The sequence below is a fragment of the Cibotium barometz genome, chromosome 5, assembly GCF_041138505.1.
Source record: "Cibotium barometz isolate CiBa-2024 chromosome 5, ASM4113850v1, whole genome shotgun sequence".
Lineage (NCBI taxonomy): Eukaryota > Viridiplantae > Streptophyta > Polypodiopsida > Cyatheales > Cibotiaceae > Cibotium > Cibotium barometz.
Genome location: NC_141050.1, coordinates 13,579,858 through 13,599,480, shown reverse-complemented (window position 1 = coordinate 13,599,480; position 19,623 = coordinate 13,579,858). Strand labels below are relative to the sequence as shown.

At 45.0% G+C, this 19,623-nt stretch overlaps 1 protein-coding gene across 3 annotated transcripts in view; it reads left to right on the top strand.

Annotated features, from left to right (window-relative positions):
- Window positions 1–2,448: 2,448 nt before the first annotated feature.
- LOC147638085 (uncharacterized) overlaps window positions 2,449–19,623 on the top strand; it is a 71,550-nt gene continuing 54,375 nt past the window's right edge. The window contains exon 1 of one of the 3 annotated variants that reach the window (XM_086797970.1): window positions 2,449–2,999. The gene's annotated coding sequence lies outside the window, so the exon portion shown is untranslated. The remainder of the gene's footprint in view (window positions 3,000–19,623) is intronic. The other 2 variants (XM_086797969.1, XM_086797971.1) reach the window with 2 other exon arrangements.

The window sequence follows — 19,623 nt, the reverse complement described above, 5'->3', positions numbered from 1 at the left end:
CTGTGGTGTCTAAGCTCAAGTATGAAGAGCCCTAAGCACCTTTGGTCCTCAAAGTCCATGATCCGACGCAAAGGTCCAAAGCCTTCACGGAAAAGGCAGTGGTACCTCCCTCGGATCTCATAGTAGACAATACAATGACATATATAGTGTTCCTCCGACTCCACCTCCTGATGGCAAAGCTGGCATATGCGGTCCTCTAGTGATATATCCTCATATCGACTTTTCTCTATCCTCAGCCAGTGTGAAGAGGTGCGAATCTATCCAATAGCACTCCGAATACCATGTGAGAGGTGTGTGTCCATGTAAGCATGGCGTATAATAAACCCGTTCGAAGAGAGGTGTAGAAAATGACTATGGTAGTGTGCCATTTTCGTGCCCCCAAACGGTTGCGGGGGCCTGACCCATGTCTTCTCTATATCTAGTCTCACAATGTCCATCCTGATCACCTGATTCAGCTCTGAACGGCTGAGATCTAAGAATGGGCAGTCTAGGCTGTAAGCAAAAGGCAAGAGAGAGAGAGAGAGAGAGAGAGAGAGAGAGAGAGAGAGAGAGAGAGAGAGAGAGAGAGAGAGAGAGAGAGAGAGAGAGAGAGAGAGAGTCGCACTTTTAGCGTGTTGAAGATTATTACACTAAGAACTGATGTTCAATGAAATTGTATTTTTTGCAAAAGTATGGCTAGTGTTGTGTTTGAAGTCCACCTAAGTTTTACATCAAAGTTCACCCAAGGTGTGACTTTCAATTAATATTCAGAGTACTCCCCACCTTCTTTTAGTATAGGCTTCTTATTAGTACCTTAGTCATCATTAAGAGGCCATGCTAATTTTTTTCCTATATAAATTATGACATTTGGACATTCACCAAAGAGCATTGTTAACATCAACATGCTTAAACTTGGGAAGATTTTCATAGTCAAACTTTAACTTGTAATTTAAGAGAAGTCAAAGAGAGCTTTAGGGCACCTAAACCCCATATCAAGAAGGTTTAGTATTTGACACTTGACATTGGTGTAACATTTAATAAAAGCTTAAGTATTCTCTCTAATATTCAACACACTATTAAAGGATCATATTAGACATTACTCTAATTATTTAGCATGTACTATGTGCCTCTATTTTCATGTTGCTGAGCTATTCAATGGCAACTTTGTGTATGAAAATTGTGGACATAATCTCTACCTTGAGGGCTAGTGATCCAACTACTAAGCTTAACCCTTTGTCTATCTAATGTTTAGACTCTTTTTGCAAGTTATTCTTTAACAAATCATAGAAGGTTTGCAGGAGCGAAGAAAATGATTAACACTTAAAGCAAATGGTTAACAACTTCCACTTACCTTTGAATCTAGAAGACTAATAATTGAAAACCAACCTTAATGTGAGGTTATTAAGCAATTGAGAGTCTTCCTTTACTCAATACCCTCATACCACGAGGTTAATAACTCAAGCAAAGACCTATAGCCATGTTGTTTTGTTGAACAAGTACATGAAAGTCCTTACAATGTTATGTAATTAAGATCAAAACAAAACTATCAAGCTCTCATGTAAGGGTTGTGACAATCAATTCAACTATTAAGCTCTCACGTAAGGGTTGCCACCATCAATCCAACATTAGAGACCAACCTTGTGTGTTTATTGAGTACAAAAGTCCACTAAAACTATTTGGCTTTTATGGCTTTAAAAAACCAGAGTTTTCTAGCCATTGCACTAACAAAAACATTATAGTTATAAATTGTTTCAAAAGAACAGAATATAATTTCATATTTAACAAAAAACAAAGTTGTCATATAAAGAGAATGACATGCTTACAAATTGAGGAAAAACTCTAACAATAATGGGAGTAAAAGTAACAAAACAAGGTATGAAACATAGAGTATGATCTAGCTCTAGGTGCCACTCCTTGACCTAATGTCAATTCCTTTATGCAAACCATGTGGGCCTGTTTATCCTATGCACTCCAAAACAAGGCTTTGTTAGAGGAATGAATTACTAAGTTTATCCATTCCCCTACCAAAGCCTATTTTGTTAGGGGAAGGAATATATGTTTAGCTTTTTTTGTTACATTGTTGACCTATTACAAACGAATGCTGGAAGTGACATTCGCTTGTAGCAAAATATGATCTTTGATCTTTGAGGCAAGGGTTTTAAGGATGAGGTCGATCAAAACTGCAAATGAAGCCTTCTCCCTCGCTTTAACGTGATAACTCTTCCTTCTGACCTTTTTGGTTGTATGATGGGTTGGTAGGCTTGAATGGGTTGGCAGCTTTCGTAAGGGGACATGTTGGCAACCTTGGGCCTGCTGGGTGCTGGCTTTGAGAACCCAACCGAAGGGACTTGTTTGGGTATTGGGGGATTTGGCAGGGGCCAAATATAAAATGTGAAAGGACTCTTAAGTCCATCCTTGGGTATGGCTCCTATTTGTGCAAAAGAGAAGGGAGAAAACCACATTTGTGCAAAAAAGAGAGAATTTTTGGCTGTGTACACTTTTTCTGCCACAAGGCCAATTTTAACATTCTCCCTCTTCCAGTTTGCTGTGCTCCAAACACAACTACAAACCAAGCTCCCCCCCTCTCTCTCTCTCTCTCTCTCTCTCTCTCTTTTCGCCATAGCTCCAGCTTCTGAGCATTTGTGTCGTTTCTGCACCTGTGTTTAACACTTTTGCAGGTTGTGGGTCTTTCTCAGAATCAAAAGAGGGGTATCGCACACTGGTGGGCGCTGTAATGCGTTTTATTGGGGGAGGCGATCACAGCTGCAGGTTTCCGAGACAAATTTGTCGATCGATTCGCTGTGCAATACCAATCCTGTTCTGATCTCAAGATTGCTCGCCTAAATTTGAAGTAATTTGGTGGGTTTGCGATCCTGCCATCAACGCAGAAGCCCCTTTTTTGCTCGGGAAAAAAGGGGCCTTTCTTTTTACATCTTTTCAAGGCTGCTGTGTGCTCTTGGCTTCGTGTTATCAAAGCCCACACGAGTTCTTCATCGCTCCGATCCGTTCAGCCATTCCAGGTTAGCGGGTCATACAAATTTGCATAAAAAATAGAGTAAAATTTGTTTTCTTTAAAATTCTCATGTCACTCCAGAACTTGCATGGGGAAGAAAACAAATTTAGGGTTTAGTGCTAGAAACAGGCTTTGTTAATGACCTCATTTCCTGTATGCACTCAAATAATCTCTTGGCACTAACCAAGTGCTGGGAACGTTTCTCTTTGTTCAAGACCGTGTACAAAATGTAATGATTGCTAATCATAATTATCTGTCTGCAACCATATCTTGTCTTATCACTAGCAACCTCCTGCATAAGGGTTTCTGTACAAGACCGGTCTTTTTCTTTTTGAGAGCAATATCATGTCAGGTGTTGTTGGGGTTTGAACTTGCACCCTGGGCTGTGGACTGCAGTGTGGTAGCCGGCCTGCCGACAAGACTGGCCATTTTGTAACCTAATCAATTTTGATGTCACTTCAGCATAGCACTGTAGGATGGTAGGTGTAGTAAAGGTAGCCCTTATTATCTTTCTTATCATTTTTTTGCTCCAAACACCTGCATGTTGACGGGTCTTATTCGGGCAGTTGTTTGCCTCCCTTTGATCTTACCTCATTGCCAGCCCTTTGCTTTAATGCTCTCATGTATGCGACTGCCAGCCCTTTTCTCAAATGCTCTCATGTTTGTGAACCTTTTTTGGCTGCTGAATTCACCCATTGCAGCCTGAAACTGGCAAGCTTGTCCTGCTGTCAGGAATCTTGATTGCAAATGGTCAGTTCCACCTTATCTCAGACTGCCACTCCTGTGGCCAACGCATTTGCCTAGCATTGGTTCTTGGGATGCAGCCATAGTTCTCTACTCAAAGCATACATTACTCTTACGAGCATGTTTTCTTTCTTTGCAGGGCCTTATTATCTCTTACTAACTCTAGCCTAGGATATAATGCTCATAGGCATCCAATGAGAGGCATGGTGCATGTGGCATCCTGTAGTTCTTAACCCAAAGCTTACAATGCTCTGATGACCTTACTATTGGGTCTTGGGTTGCAACCTAGCTTTGTCTGGTACTTTAATGACCTGTCTTTGTAGGGTTCACATAGGTCTTATTGTCTCTTGCTAACCGTAGCTTATCCTAATACCTATGGTGCTCACAGAGAGGCATGTTTCATGTGGTATCCCTTCGTGCTCATGGGTGGAGCGAATTGTTCAGTGTAGCTGGAAGGATTGTGTCTTTTGATACTGGAACAACTTGATGGTTTAGAAATGTGTTGTGGTTTTGAGTTCATATTAGCTGTGGGCTCACCTAAATTTAGGTGCCCATATGTGACCTTTCTATGGTTGGAAGAACCAAGTAGAATGTGGATCATGGATGTCTGGCTCTTTCTTTTACCTCACTACATTCTGAGCAAACCCTCTTGCCGACTTTGGGAAAACATGGGTGCCACCCTCCAATTTTGATCCCTTTCCAAGCCTAGATTCTGAGAGCTTGTGAAACATTTGTTTGGGGCATGCTCCCTCTTTTTTGCAATTGAAGTAGTTGTTTTCCATGCAATGGGGGTCAGTATTTTTTTGGAAATGTACACCTTTTCTTTTATCCCAGTCCTCTTTTTCAAATCTTTATGCTCTTGCTTGGCTTGCTTATGGGTTAAAATGTGGAGTTCAAAGTCCAAAGGCAACCTTCCCAAGCTTGTCGCCCTAAGCTGAACCTGGAGCTGATTGGTAGAGGTCATAGTAGACTTTCCCTCGATCTCGCTCATTTTAAGGCACTCCTCCTTGAGTTTTAACATGTTCTAATCTATAGGGTGGGAGAAATCTATCCTGGAACCCCTTTATAATCTGCTGGCTGTGCACCCCTGCCTTTGCCCTAAAACTCCTGTGCGCCAAGCAGTGCTGCAGCCAGTGTTTTTTAATTTGGCCAATTTTTTAAATTAAAAAAGGCTTTAAAAAGATTTGGTGGAAAATTTTGGCTAAGTTTCCCACTCATGCTACATTACGTAGAAAATCAGCCAAGAAATCATCAGTTCTCGCGTCAGAATTGCTCCAAAATCAGAAATCAGCCCAAAATTGACACTTCTTATGATAGAAGTCCACCATATAATAGTCTACCAGCTATGGAACATAGTTGGCATCAAGAACCAAGCTTTGGAAACAGTAGAGAAGAAGTTGCCTAGCTCTGTAGCTTCAAAACCAGCGGAGAATCCTCGATTCTAAGCAAGAGAGTAGTAGAAAAGCACACGTGGGAGCTTGGAGTGCCAGGCAAGCCAGAGTTTGCTTCTTTTAGCTAAAGAACTACTTTGCCATGTGCTCTGGCTTGATTGTTTTTCTCACAGAAATAGTGTGCTTGTTTGCTAAAACGATCTATAATAGTCCATACAGCATCATTTCCATGCGCCGATTTCGGCAAATCCATAATGAAATCCATAGCAATGCTTTCCCATGGTTCTTGTGGAATGGGTAAGGGCTGAAGCAAGCCAGGTGTCTTGTGTCTGTCAAACTTGACTTTCTCACACACTATGCACTCTCGCACATAAGCTTCAATGTCCCTACGTAGAGCTGTCCAAAAGAAATATCTTTCCAAAGCCTTTGTAGTAGCCAGAATACCACGATGACTAGCATGACACTCTTCCATAACCTTTTGGCGTAATTCACGCACTACACAAATACGATTCTGTATCATCAGAAACCCATCTCTAATCGTATAAGATGGGATAGCAGTACCATGATTCAAATTAGCCCAAAGAAGCTGAAAATCTGTCCCCAAAGCATACAATCTCGCATCCCTGATAAGTCCTGATGGTAGGCGGTAGTTATGGCATGTACTTGTGGCCTGCGTGACAAAGCATCCGCCACCAAATTCTTCTTGCCTGGGATATGCAAAATCTGAAAATGAAACATGGACAAGAAGTTTGCCCACCTTAGATGATTTTTCCGAGAGTTTAGGCTGTGTAAGAAAGTGCTGCAAACTCTGGTGATCTGTTTTTACCATAAATTCAGTCCCCAAAAGATAATGCTTCCATGTTTGAAGGGCATGAATGACGGCCAACAACCCTTTCTCATAAACATGCAAATACAATTCCGCATGTTGCAGGCGACGGCTTTCAAAAGCCATTGCATGTCCCTCTTGGTTCAAAACAGCCCCCAAACAATCTCCACATGCATCACATTTGACTGCAAAAGGTCTATGCAAATCTGGGATAGTAAGAACTGGCCCTGATATGATGGCATCCTTCAACTTCTGAAAAGCTCTCTTTTCGGGTTTCGACCAACGGAATGCTACTTTCTTCTTCGTTAGATCATGTAACGGTGAAGCTAAGAAAGCAAAGTGTCGAATAAATCAACGATAATAAGAGCATAAACCAATAAAACGCCTAACTTGATGCACAATTCTGCAGTTCTGGCCAATCCTTGATTGCTTGAATCTTTGCGGGATCCATGCGTACTCCATCCTTGGAAACAATATGCCCTAAATAGTGAATTTCTGACAAGAAGAATTCACTCTTCTTTCCATCGATGAAAGCTTATGTTTCCTTAGCTCTTCAAAGACAATGACAAGATGCTCTTTATGTTCAGCCTCACTCTTTGAAAAAATGATAATATCATCAAAGACAATTCATGTGAACTTGCGGTGAGGTCTAAAAATTATATCCATCATTCTATTGAAAGTAGCGGGAGCATTCGTAAGTCCAAATGGCAAATACTCGTATAATCCAAATGATGTTCGAAAAGCCGTTTTGTGCACATCTTGAGGTACCACTTGAATCTGATGGTAACCACTCTTAAGATCAATGCGACTGAAACAAGCAGCTCTCTCAAGTTTATCAAGAATATCATCGATTCGAGGAATTGAAAACCTGTTCTTGATAGTAATCTTGTTAAGGGTCCCCTATAATCAACACACATTCTGTATGTCCCATCCTTTTTCTGCACTAGTAAAACTGGAGAACAATAAGGCGAAGAACTTGGCCTTATCAATCCCTTGAGTCATGATTTCCTCCTGTTGGGCAGCACTCACCCTATAAGGAGGTCGGTTAGAAGGAAAGCTCCCAGGGATTATATCAATACAATGATCCTCTGGCCTCTCTCGGGATAACTGTCCTGGTAGTGCATCAGCAAAACAATTAGCATATTCACTTAAGAAATCAATCTTATCTTGATCTACAGGAGTTACAGCATCATGCTCAACATTATCACGTACAAAGACCAAGTAAGAACAAGCTGATTTCTTTATTACCTTTGAAATAGATATATGGCTTACAATGGGTATGGTACTCCCAGTAGTACCCGCATCAATACAAACTTCCCTACCCCTATGAGTAAACATAACTTTCTTTTCTTTGTGCAAAATCTTGGGATCCAAACGATAATGCCAAGGCATCCCAAGTATCACATCACATCCCGTAAGTGGTGCCACGAGGAAGTCTTCATGATCCAAATATCTCTGTATCTGTAAGCGAAGCTTCCCAATGATGGGAGTGACCTTAACTTCCTTGCCCTCAAAGGCAGCATCTGCAAAAAAGTCCATGCCCAATTCCTCAGGTTTTAACCCAAGAGCAGCGACCATCTGTATGGATATAAAAATATCTGTTGAGGCATTATCAAAAAGGAATAAAGTTGTTTGGTCCTTTAACCTGCCCCAAGCTTTGCATAAAATTATACTCTTTGGTTCATGTGCAGTGTTACCCTTGACATCGGGTATAACATTCACACTCGGTTTGGCATCTTGCACATTATTCTTTTTGAGTTTCTGGGGGCATTGAGCTTTAATGTGATCTTTACTCCCACATGTGAAGCACTTCTCCTCTCTCCTGCAATCAAGGATATGCTGTCTGGACAGCTTAGGATCATCCTTTTTATCCCTCGGCTTCTTTTCTGAGCCCCCTTTTGCATCCTTAGGTGATAGCTTTGAATTTTCCCTTGTATGAGTTGAATTCTTGTCTTTTTGACATTCCCTTACCATACAACTCCTCAGAAATAGTTGCTGAGTATATGAGCTCCTGTAAAGTGTTGTGGGGGTACATTGCAAGGCTCCTCTGAATGATTCATTGCAGCCCTAACTCAAACTTTCTTTTCTTCTCGTCCTCACAAACTTTCTTTTCTTCTTGTCCTCACTAATCATCATGAAAGGTGTGACTTTGAGAAGCATCCGCCAAAACTCTGAAACATAAGAGGAAATGGATTCGATCAAGAGAAGCAGATACCACATAATCTTCCTTGACATGAAAAGAAGCACACATAACATAATGATTGTGACTAGTAAGGACAGAAATGCAAGTTCGAGACTGCCAATTCCAGATCCGGATGGTCTGGTCATCACTGGCACTCACAATCCACGGGCCTTCATCCTGTGTTAGCCAATCCCATTCCTTTCGTACATCCTTCTCAAAGTGACAAGGAAGGAACTGATCATAAAATTGCTCTTTGAAAGCACTCCATGTATGGGCAACTGTCCTATCCAAAAGCTTTGCCATCCACCAATCACTTGCAATCTCTTTAAGATGCATACCCACATGTCTGAGCATAGATTTCTCGGTAAATTCCTTAGTGCAAAAGGCTATTTTAAATTACCTTATAAAAGTAAGTGCCTTGGTAGTATCCAACTTTCCATTATAACTCTCAAATTTGACGTCCTTGTCCCGTGACTTGAACTCTTTGGCCTTCTTGCTATGACGAGCATCCCGACGCTCTAATACATCATCCTCTGTTGGTGTTGGACTCACACACTTACACACACACAAACCTGCACATTAGGGTTGGTTGCAGGATGGAGAAGCTGACACAAAAATGAGAGAGAGAGAGAGAGAGAGAAAAGAAAGAAAGAAAGAAAGATTTTATTAACGTCTTCCAAAAGACCGAACTCGGCCTATGAGACAAATCGGAGTACCTGTATGGGGTATCCTCTGTCATCCCAACAAAATGAGAGAGAGAGAGGGAGAGAGCCAAAAGTGTGGTAGCCACAAAATGCAAGTCAACCCTTGCATGTGTGTCACATCCATATAATATAGAAGTACAAAATATTATATGTAGAGTGTCCTTTCACACTTGATATCCAAGGGAAAAAACCACATGGGAAAAAGTGCCCTTGGTTAAGCCCTGTTCACACATAGCACTGCCATAAGTGAGCATATGCCTACAAATCCTTGTAGTGAAAGTGTGAAAGTGTGAACCTGTACAAGGTAGCAGATCACTCTCTGTATGAGAGTAAGCCCAAAGCTTTGTGGAAAGCTTCAATGTAATATGCGGAAGCTTCGGAGAAGGATCGGTACTTCAAAACTGAGAAATCAGCACTCTTTTCGCGACGGAATTAACGCACAAAACTGAAAGACGATGTGCAGAAAAATAGAGAGAGAAGGGGGAGATGGAGAGGACACAGTATTGGGTCCCAATTACCCTCTGTAGGGCCCCCACCACGGATGGTGTATTTGCTTTATTAGAATGATGTAAATCTGAGAACAAATACAAAGTACTTGACCTTTTCTTGGCTGGAAAACCGGCCCTTGACCTTCAGTCCTTCACCCCTTTGCTTTAGCAATGTTCTTGGCTGTCCTGGCCCTTGTTTGCTTGGAGCACTTGGTGAATTATGAGATGAGATCATTGAGATCTTGGCTGGGCTTTTATACCCCACATAGCATCCAGTCGGCCTGTTTTCATGAAGCCCCACGACTAGATATTTTCCAATAAAATGCTTGCACACTAATAATAAATGCTTTCACACTATGCCACCCTGCTGTCCAGCCTGCGCATGCTTCTGGGGCAGCATCCTGGCTGCTGGGCAATCAACGCATGGGTGTGGGACTGCTCCCTACACCTGGCCGACTAGCTGGGTAGGGTATTAGACCCAGTCGGCTGCCTGTCCAGCAGCAGTACAGCTGGCCGACAGCCCCTCCAGCCCATGCCTTGGCTGGTGGGCAAAGCTTGGGCCCTCTTGCCCCCTTGGGGGTGGTTCTACACCTCCCCCATGCCCATACTAAGAATGCAAGTGCAAAACTTCGCATTGGGGTAGCCCTATGGGCTGGCCCCATCTCTACATGCAAACCTACATGCCTACAGAGGCCTGGCATCCAGTTGCAAACCAGATACTCAGCACATCTGACATCATTCCAGAGGGAGACTCACAGCGCGGACTGGCATTGCTTCATGTGCAGGACAGTGCACACCTGACCTTGGACTCATGTGCAGGACAATGCACACCTGACCTCGGACGACTGAGATGGATCCCTGGCTGACTCGTCCTGGACTGGGCTCACATGGGACCAGTTCACCATCCTAGGTCCTGCACCTTCTGTACAGAAATGTCTACGTGGCATCCAAGTGCGGGATGCACGTGACATCCCCTTCTGCTTAACTTGACGGAAGCTGCATAGCCTCCAAATAATCCGTCAATAATGTCGGATAGTCTTCGAAAAATTCTTTGTCGAGCCATACTGCTTCATGAGTTCCTCGGTCCTGAAACTTCGTGAGAAACTGTCGTAGTCTTCGGCCTGAGCCATGCTTGAAACGGTGCAGAAGGATCTGTTCTGGAACCATTACCTCTGCTTCATCTATAATGTCTGGTTCCGCTTCGTCTTTGACCTCTGAAGGGGGTGGACCTGCATATGGCTTTAACCAACTGACATGAAATACATCGTGCATAGTCCAACTCGGAGGTAGCTTTAACTGCATAGACACCTCATTAATCTTTTTCCGGATGGGAAATGGTCCGAAGCTCCTGAAAGACAACTTTGGGCATTGCTTGCCCACCTGCTTCAATCTTTGCTTCATAATCCGAAGATACACCCAATCTCCTTCCGAAAACTTCATGTCCCTTCGGTCTTTATTGGCCTGTCGAGTGTAGGCCTCTTGCGCTTTAGCCAATCTGTCTTTAACGGACTCTAGGATCTCCTGGTAAGACTCCGTTACTCTGTTCGCCTCCGGTACTGAAGACGAAGTCCTGGTTAACAACGACTGGAAAGGCCTTCCAAACGCTGCCTCATATGGAGTCCTGCCAATAGCTGAAGAAAACGAGTCATTCAAAACAGCTTGAACTAAAGGCAAAAACGATTCCCACTTACCTTGCTGATCGTGGACATAACACTTCAACACATCAAAGGCCAACTGGTTGTATATCTCTGTCTGGCCATCTGTCTGTGGGTGAAATGCACTGGAAAAATTCAACTTAGTACCAAAATTATCAAACAATGCCCTCCAAAAATGACTGGTAAACTTGGCATCTCGGTCTGACACTATGGTCCTAGGAATCCCACCAATCGGGTACCAATGCCGAATGAATAGCTGGGCAACATCCTCGGCGGTCACATTGGCCCTGCAAGGAATAAGCATAACAAATTTGCTGAACCTATCAACAATAGTTAAACACTGTGTATTACGCTTACTCGGACTGGGAGGCAGATTTGTGACAAAGTCCATCGAAATATCCTGGAAAGGACCCTCAGGAATTGGCAAAGGCTGTAACAACCCTATCTTCTTTCCACGAGGAGCTTTCACCTTTTGACAAATGTCACAGCGTTGTACATATGTAAACACATCACGCCTCATCTTTGGTCAATAGTATTGCCGTTCTAATTTCTCCAGAGTCGAATTCATGCCCCTATGACCACCTGTAATGGCGTCATGGGCATCATGGAGAAGAGCTGCCCGGAATGATTTCATGACACATAGTCGGCCTTTGTAGAAAAGCCAACCATCGCGTATCAGAAAATGGCATGGTCCTGTGGCATCCAATGCCTGTTTCCACTGCGTACCGAATTTCTCGGAATCCGCGTATGTGTGCTTCATGTCTTCTAGTCCTGTACCAACAAGGTCAAGTCTAGTGGTCTGAATCGCAGATACTTGTCCCTTCCTGCTCAAAGCATCGGCCACTGGATTGGCCTTTCCTGGAAGGTACTCAATCATACCACCGAACTGCTGGAATATCTGACTCCAGCGGTGTTGTCGATCACTCCACTGTGCACTTGGCATCGTCTGAATCCAGCGCAATGCCTGATGGTCAGTGCGAACCTCAAAGTCACGGCCATACAGGAAATGTTTCCAATGTTTCAAGGCCTGTATAACTGCTAGGAGTTCACGATCATAGACTGAGTAGTTCTTTTCGGCGGGCAGTAACTTACGAGACATGTAAGCTACTGGATGACCGTTCTGTTGCAATACACCGCCAATTGCGATGTTACTCGCATCGGTGATCACTTGGAATGGTTCGTCCCACGAGGCAAGGGCTAAACAAGGCGCTTCTGACAAAGCCACCTTGAGGTTCTGGAATGCCTCCAACGCTCGTGGAGTCATCCGAATCTTTTGCCTCCTTGTTTTCACTCCCTTTCGCAGATCGGTGAGGTCTGCCGAGAGATCTGAAAACTTGTCAATGTGGGTGGAATATGCGTGGCATATACCCACAAATGATCTAATGTCATAAGCGGACTGAGGTACTTCCCAGTTAACAATCTCGGCCACTTTAGCCGGATCAAGTCGAATGCCTTCAGCACTAATTATATATCCCAAGTAATGTACCTGGAACAGATAAAATTCTGACTTCTTTTCATTGACATAGAGCTCGTTGCTTTCCAGTAACTTAAGGACTTTCTCCACATCAATGTCATGCTGCTCAACTGTAGCTGAAAATATGAGTATGTCGTCGAGAAATATGAACACACACTCGCCAATCAACTCCCGGAAAATATGCATCATCATGCGGTTAAATGTAGCTGGGGCGTTCGTCAAACCAAATGGCATGACCACAAATTCATAGTGGGCCCGTTCTGTACGGAAAGCTGTCTTGGGGATGTCCCCCTCAACAATCCGAACCTGGTGGTACCCACTCTTTAAATCCAGTTTAGAGAACACCTTAGCTCCATTCAGCCTCTTGAGAATATAGTCAATTCGAGGCATCGGGAATCTGCTCTTGATAGTCAGCTTGTTGAGTGCACGATAATCGACACACAACCGAGAAGACCCATCTTTCTTCTTGACAAATAAGATCGGTGCTGCAAATGGCGACACGCTGGGGCGGATGAAGCCAGCTTGCAACAATTCTTGGAGTTGGCGGTCCAACTCCGATTCCATTGCCTTAGAAAGGCGATACGGAAACTTGCTCGGGGGTTCCGAGCCTGGGAGGAGGTCAATCTTGTGATCCTCCGGTCTGGACGGGGGAAGCTGGGGAGGGAGACTGTCCCGAAGAAAAATCTTCTGGAACTTTTCATGGAGAACCGAGTACTTCTCGGAAGCACTGGCCATCGTCTGGGCTGTCTGGATGTAAATCATCGCACACTGTGCGCCTTTCCTGACTGCTCGCTTAGCCTGCAAGTGGCTTATGAGCGGAAAGTTTGGAATACCTGGCTCACACTTAATGGTCACCGGGGTGTTTGACACATTCCGATCAATCTGGAACGTGTGCTTGTCCCACTTGACATCTGGGAGAAACTTGTGAAACCACTGGATACCCAAAATTATGTCTGCTCCTACAAGAGGGGCAACCATAAAGTCACGCACAAACTCTATGCCCTGAATTACTAACTTAGCACCTAGAGCTTCATACTTGACGCTCGTTGTCATACCTGTGCTAAAACCCTCAACTTGTTTGTCCACCGGAGTTAGCTCGAAACGGGCACGCCTAGCGGCCTCTTCCGTGATCACATCCTCCGTGCTGCCGCTGTCAAACAAGACAACGACTCTCTGGCCACCTATGTAGCCAAAGGACTTGAGCAAGTCGTTGCGCTCATACTCTTGGTCATGGGCGCCCTTCTGCTTATCTTCGAGCTCCCGGCTAATAATTGCTCCAACTGAAGCACCGGGGGTTGAAGAACTAGGGGTAGCCGCTGGGGTCTGTGTGGGAGCTGTGCTCACCACGGAAGCTGTGGAGGCGGCGGCGGCCTTTGGAGGCTTCTTCGGACAATCCCGAGAAGTATGTCCTTTTGTGTGACAAAAGTAACATCTACCCTCCTTCCTGTACTGAGAAAGCTCCTCAGCACTCAACTTGCCACCTGTCTTGCCTGCCTCCGCTTTTTGGTCTGGAGTAAGCTTAGACGCATTGTTCGAGTTCTTGGAGCAAGAGGCTTCCGGGCTCTGTCCTGGGGAAGACCCCGTCTGGTTCTGGCTTTTGCCCCCCAAGGCGTTAGCCTTGGGAGAAGCCGGCTAGGAAGTCTTGGGCTTGCCACCATTGTGTTTCATTTCTGCACTCTGCGCAAGCGAGAGTGCGTCCTCAAAGGTGGCTGGCCTAAACATACGCACCTCCCATTGGATTTGCGTGTCCAGGCCATACAAAAACTGCCCTTTCTTGTCCGTATCAGATAAGCCTAATTGCAGACACAAGGTCGAAATTCTATTGGCAAACTGAAGGACTGGTTGCGCGTTTTGACGCGCTCCCCTGAACTCGTCTTCGAGTCGCTCAAGGTAGTGGGGCGGTAGAAACCGCTGCTTAAGGTCACGGACGAACTCGTCCCACACATAAGCTGCCATACCTGATCTGGTGTGGGCATGAGCCCACTGAGTCCACCAAGGAATGGCCTCACCTTCCAAGTACCAACTAGCTAAGATCACTTTGTCGATATCTGATTTCCTAACTGCGGCAAAGTAAGCTTCAAATTGATGTAACCATGAATACAGAGTAGTGGGATCGAGTTTACCATTATACTTACTAAAGTTCATTTTCTCGGGAAAATGATTCGAGGGCGCCGCCGGTGTCAATCTGGCGTCCAAAGCTCGGAGGTAACGCTCGTGTTCCACTCGTCGCATGGCGTCGTCTTCGTGTTGTCGAATCTCCAATGCGCGCATCTGCATCTCAAGCAAGGAGCTTGGCTGCGGCTGTGACCCTGCGAGAGGGTTCCTGTGATGAGGATCTGGTATCTGGGATACGGAAGGAGAGGGAGGAGGAGATGGAAAACGCGACGCTGGAGAGCGAGAACGCTCCTCCAGAGCCAAAATCCGCGCCTTCTGCTCATCCAACTTGGTTGTCTGGTCTGCGATTGCTCGCATCATCTGCTGGAACATGTCTGTTACACTCAAGCCGGGTGCCCTAGCTGGGCTGCCTGGTGCACTCTGGTCCCATGGTTCTGGTTCTCTCTCGTCGCCGAAACTCGCCATAGCGGGAAAATGCAATTCCTTTCCGAAACGCAATCTGACCATCCACTATCTGTGTGGGAGACTTCCGGAGGCTTCCGAAGGCTAAAAACCAACCGTCCTTTGAGGGACAGGAGTCACTCCAAAAGGGGTAGTCCACCCGGCGTCTAAAAACCAACCACACAAGCGAAAAAATTTTCTGGTTTTCTTTGTTGAATCTTTGTCCTTGAAGTGAGCTCTGATACCACTATAATATGCGGAAGCTTCGGAGAAGGATCGGTACTTCAAAACTTAGAAATCAGCACTCTTTTCGCGACGGAATTAACGCACAAAACTGAAAGACGATGTGCAGAAAAATAGAGAGAGAAGGGGGAGATGGAGAGGACACAGTATTGGGTCCCAATTACCCTCTGTAGGGCCCCCACCACGGATGGTGTATTTGCTTTATTAGAATGATGTAAATCTGAGAACAAATACAAAGTACTTGACCTTTTCTTGGCTGGAAAACCGGCCCTTGACCTTCAGTCCTTCACCCCTTTGCTTTAGCAATGTTCTTGGCTGTCCTGGCCCTTGTTTGCTTGGAGCACTTGGTGAATTATGAGATGAGATCATTGAGATCTTGGCTGGGCTTTTATACCCCACATAGCATCCAGTCGGCCTGTTTTCATGAAGCCCCACGACTAGATATTTTCCAATAAAATGCTTGCACACTAATAATAAATGCTTTCACACTATGCCACCTTGCTGTCCAGCCTGCGCATGCTTCTGGGGCAGCATCCTGGCTGCTGGGCAATCAACGCATGGGTGTGGGACTGCTCCCTACACCTGGCCGACTAGCTGGGTAGGGTATTAGACCCAGTCGGCTGCCTGTCCAGCAGCAGTACAGCTGGCCGACAGCCCCTCCAGCCCATGCCTTGGCTGGTGGGCAAAGCTTGGGCCCTCTTGCCCCCTTGGGGGTGGTTCTACACCTCCCCCATGCCCATACTAAGAATGCAAGTGCAAAACTTCGCATTGGGGTAGCCCTATGGGCTGGCCCCATCTCTACATGCAAACCTACATGCCTACAGAGGCCTGGCATCCAGTTGCAAACCAGATACTCAGCACATCTGACATCATTCCAGAGGGAGACTCACAGCGCGGACTGGCACTGCTTCATGTGCAGGACAGTGCACACCTGACCTTGGACTCATGTGCAGGACAATGCACACCTGACCTCGGACGGCTGAGATGGATCCCTGGCTGACTCGTCCCGGACTGGGCTCACATGGGACCAGTTCACCATCCCAGGTCCTGCACCTTCTGTACAGAAATGTCTACGTGGCATCCAAGTGCGGGATGCACGTGACATTCAAACTTTTCTCGAGGTAAAGCCTTTGTGAATAGATCTGTAACATTATCCTGTGTGGGGCAGTAAGATAAACTGATCTCCCCTGCATGTAACCTCTCTCTGACATAGTGATAATGAATCTCAATGTGCTTGGTACGTGCATGAAATATTGGATTTAGTGCCACGGCCATAGCACTCTGGCTATCAGTGAGAATGGTGGTGGGTGTCTGCTGACACTCACGAAGATCAACCAATAATTTCCTCAACCATACACAATCTACTGTAGCTGTGAAGACTGCCCTCTACTCAGCCTCACAAGTAGATGTGGCAACAGTGGGTTGCTTTTTGCTCAACCAAGATATGCATGAACTGCCAAGAAAAAAACAATTCCCATTGGTGGATTGCCTGGTATCATAATCACCAACCCAATCTGAATCACTGTATGCATAAAGCTGCAAGCTGCCCCCCCGGGATAGAACAAACCAAGATCCAAGGTACCCTGAAGATAACGAAAAATGCGTTTGACTGCTTGCCAATGCTTTGTGCCTGGGCTGTGCATGAATTTGCTCAACAAAGACACCCCAAAGGTATGTCTGGCCTCGTGTTACACAAGTAACACGAGACATCCCACTACCTGGCTGTAAATGCTGGCCTCAAAAGGCTCTCCAATATCATGCATAGTAAGCCGTACACCTAGTTCTACTGGAGTAGAAATGGGCTTACATTCATCCATGTGAAACCTTTTTAGCAAACTTTTTATGTACTTAGTTTGCTGCATAACAATGCCATCATCTGTATGCATAAACTGTATCCCGAGATAGTAGTGTAAAGGCCCCAAATCTGACATATCAAATTCAGCTTTCAAATCAGCTTTGAAATCTGAAATTTGTGCTTTGCTAGTACCTGTAATGAGCATGTTATGTAGGACAACCATGGACAGCCCATAGCACTCCCACATCAGCCCGGGACAGCTCTGCATCTTCATCTTCCTCCTGTCTGGCTCATAGAACTAGTCGGCCAGCCTTATAGGGGTTAACAACAATCGACCAGCTCTCAAAAGCCACAGAAGGGGTCGCCTGGCAGCAACACACATTCGAGGAAGACTCCAATCAGCAAAAGATGACTCTCCCTGTAATCGGCCAGCTTTCTCCCCTCTTTTGTGCTCTGACCAACAGCTTCTTCAGCGCTGTAAACAGGCGGCCAGCAGCCAGAAAGGCTCCCAGGAGTAGTCCACCAACTTCTACCATGCACCTGCATGATTTCCGTCGCAATGGATGGTGAGAAAAGGCTGCCCACAGCTGCAAAAACTGGTCGACCAGCTCCCATGCACCTAGAAAAGCAAGCGCCACCTCCAAATCTGAGTTTTCTGCCAGTAATAAGGGCTCCCTGCCGGAAATAGCTCAAATGTATCCTTTTTGGGTCCAGAAAGGGGGCGCCTCCTAGAAGTGGGTATAAATGAAGTCCGGTGCCCACCTTAGAGCTACCACATGTATTAAATAAGTCCTGCCCAATTTGAATACCTTATAGATTGTTCGGCCACTTATAAGTGCGTGTGAACTTGCACCCATAATTATTAGTATATGAAACCATAAAGCTGTAAATTGGGTTTTTGGGTATACTGACCACCTACAAAACACATGTAGACCACCTATCAGTCCCAAACAGGTGTGCACATACAAGACAAGTCATCCAAAGATAAAATCAAAGTCATGCACACACATGAGTGCAGCTAGATTGGAAGAAACACCCATCTGCTCAGTTGTATCCGATAAAATGTCCAGGGCTCATGATCCTTCCGGAACCTTCCCAAAACATAAATACAAAAGATCTCTAGGATAGCTAGTCCCAAGGAACTACATCATGTCAAGCTCCATGAGTCATACATGTACTATCATGTCAGGCTACACCAGCCATACATGTACTGTCATGTCAGGCTCCATATGCTACACAGACACACCATGTCAGGCTACACCAGCCATACATGTATGTCATGTCAGGCTCCACATGCCACACATGAACAGTAGAAAAATAAAAGTTGTAAGGAATTTTGTGACACCTGCTTATCATCAAATACCACTGGTGGCACTGAATCCAAAGAGGGTAAAAGCTGAACGGCTGATGGTGGAGGTGTGGATGATGATGCTATGGTTGCTACTGTTGAAGTGGATGCCTTGGCAGACTTTTCAGCCTAGAACTTAGTGCAATCTTTCTTCCCATGTCCCATAGTGTGACAAAAGAAACAACGGTTCTATGTCATGTACCGTGTATGTTCATCTGGTTGGAGATAACCTCCAGTGATGCCCTCCTTAGTTTTTTCCTCAGGAGTCTTCTTGGGCGTAGAGTCTTTCTGATTGCCCACTTGACCCGATTCCAAAGGCTGGAAACGCTGAGAGGAAGGAGCCCATTGGAATGAATGATGCCTTATGCCTTTTATATATAAATTTGCTGCTAGTCGGCCAGACTAATATTGTCAACCTGTTTGACTAGACCCTCCACGCAGTGTTGCTAGGTGTTTCTGAAACGACAGGTATGAAACAGGTTTCGTATATTTCCAAACGTTTTCTAAAAGATAAGAAACGGGTCCAAAAAGGTTTCAAACAAAGTAGGAAAAATATGTGTTTTTTTAACTTAGAATATACAAAAAAAAAATGTATTTAGCCTTATGACATAACTTATAAGAGGCCACACAAAGTTCATCATGCTAGATGCAATTGAAAATACTCGGCTCGACGAGGATTATTTTGTGGATTATCCAGAACTTCTGAAGAACTACTTGGAAACTTTTCAGATGCGGTCAACTGCTTAGAAGCCGGGGGGAATGTCACAAAATTCCTTACAGCTTTTATTTTTCTACTGTTCATGTGGCATGTGGAGCTTGACTGACATACATGTATGGCTGGTGTAGCTTGACATGGTGTGTCTGTGTGGCATATAGAGCTTGACATGATAGTACATGTATGGCTGGTGTAGCCTGACATGATAGTACATGTATGGCTCATGGAGCCTGACATGATGTAATTCGCTAGGACTAGCTATCCTAGAGATCTTTTGTATTTATGTTCTGGGAATGTTCCGGAAGGATCATGAGCCTGGACATTTTATCGGATACAACTGAGCAGATGGGTGTTTCTTCCAATCTAGGTGCACTCATGTGTGTGCATGACTTTGATTTTATCTTTGGATGACTTGTCTTGTTTGCCTGGACAATGCCTGAGTTTCTGCCTGTGTTGTCCATGGGATCGGGGATGCATGGGCACCCTATGCACACCTGTTTGGGACTGACA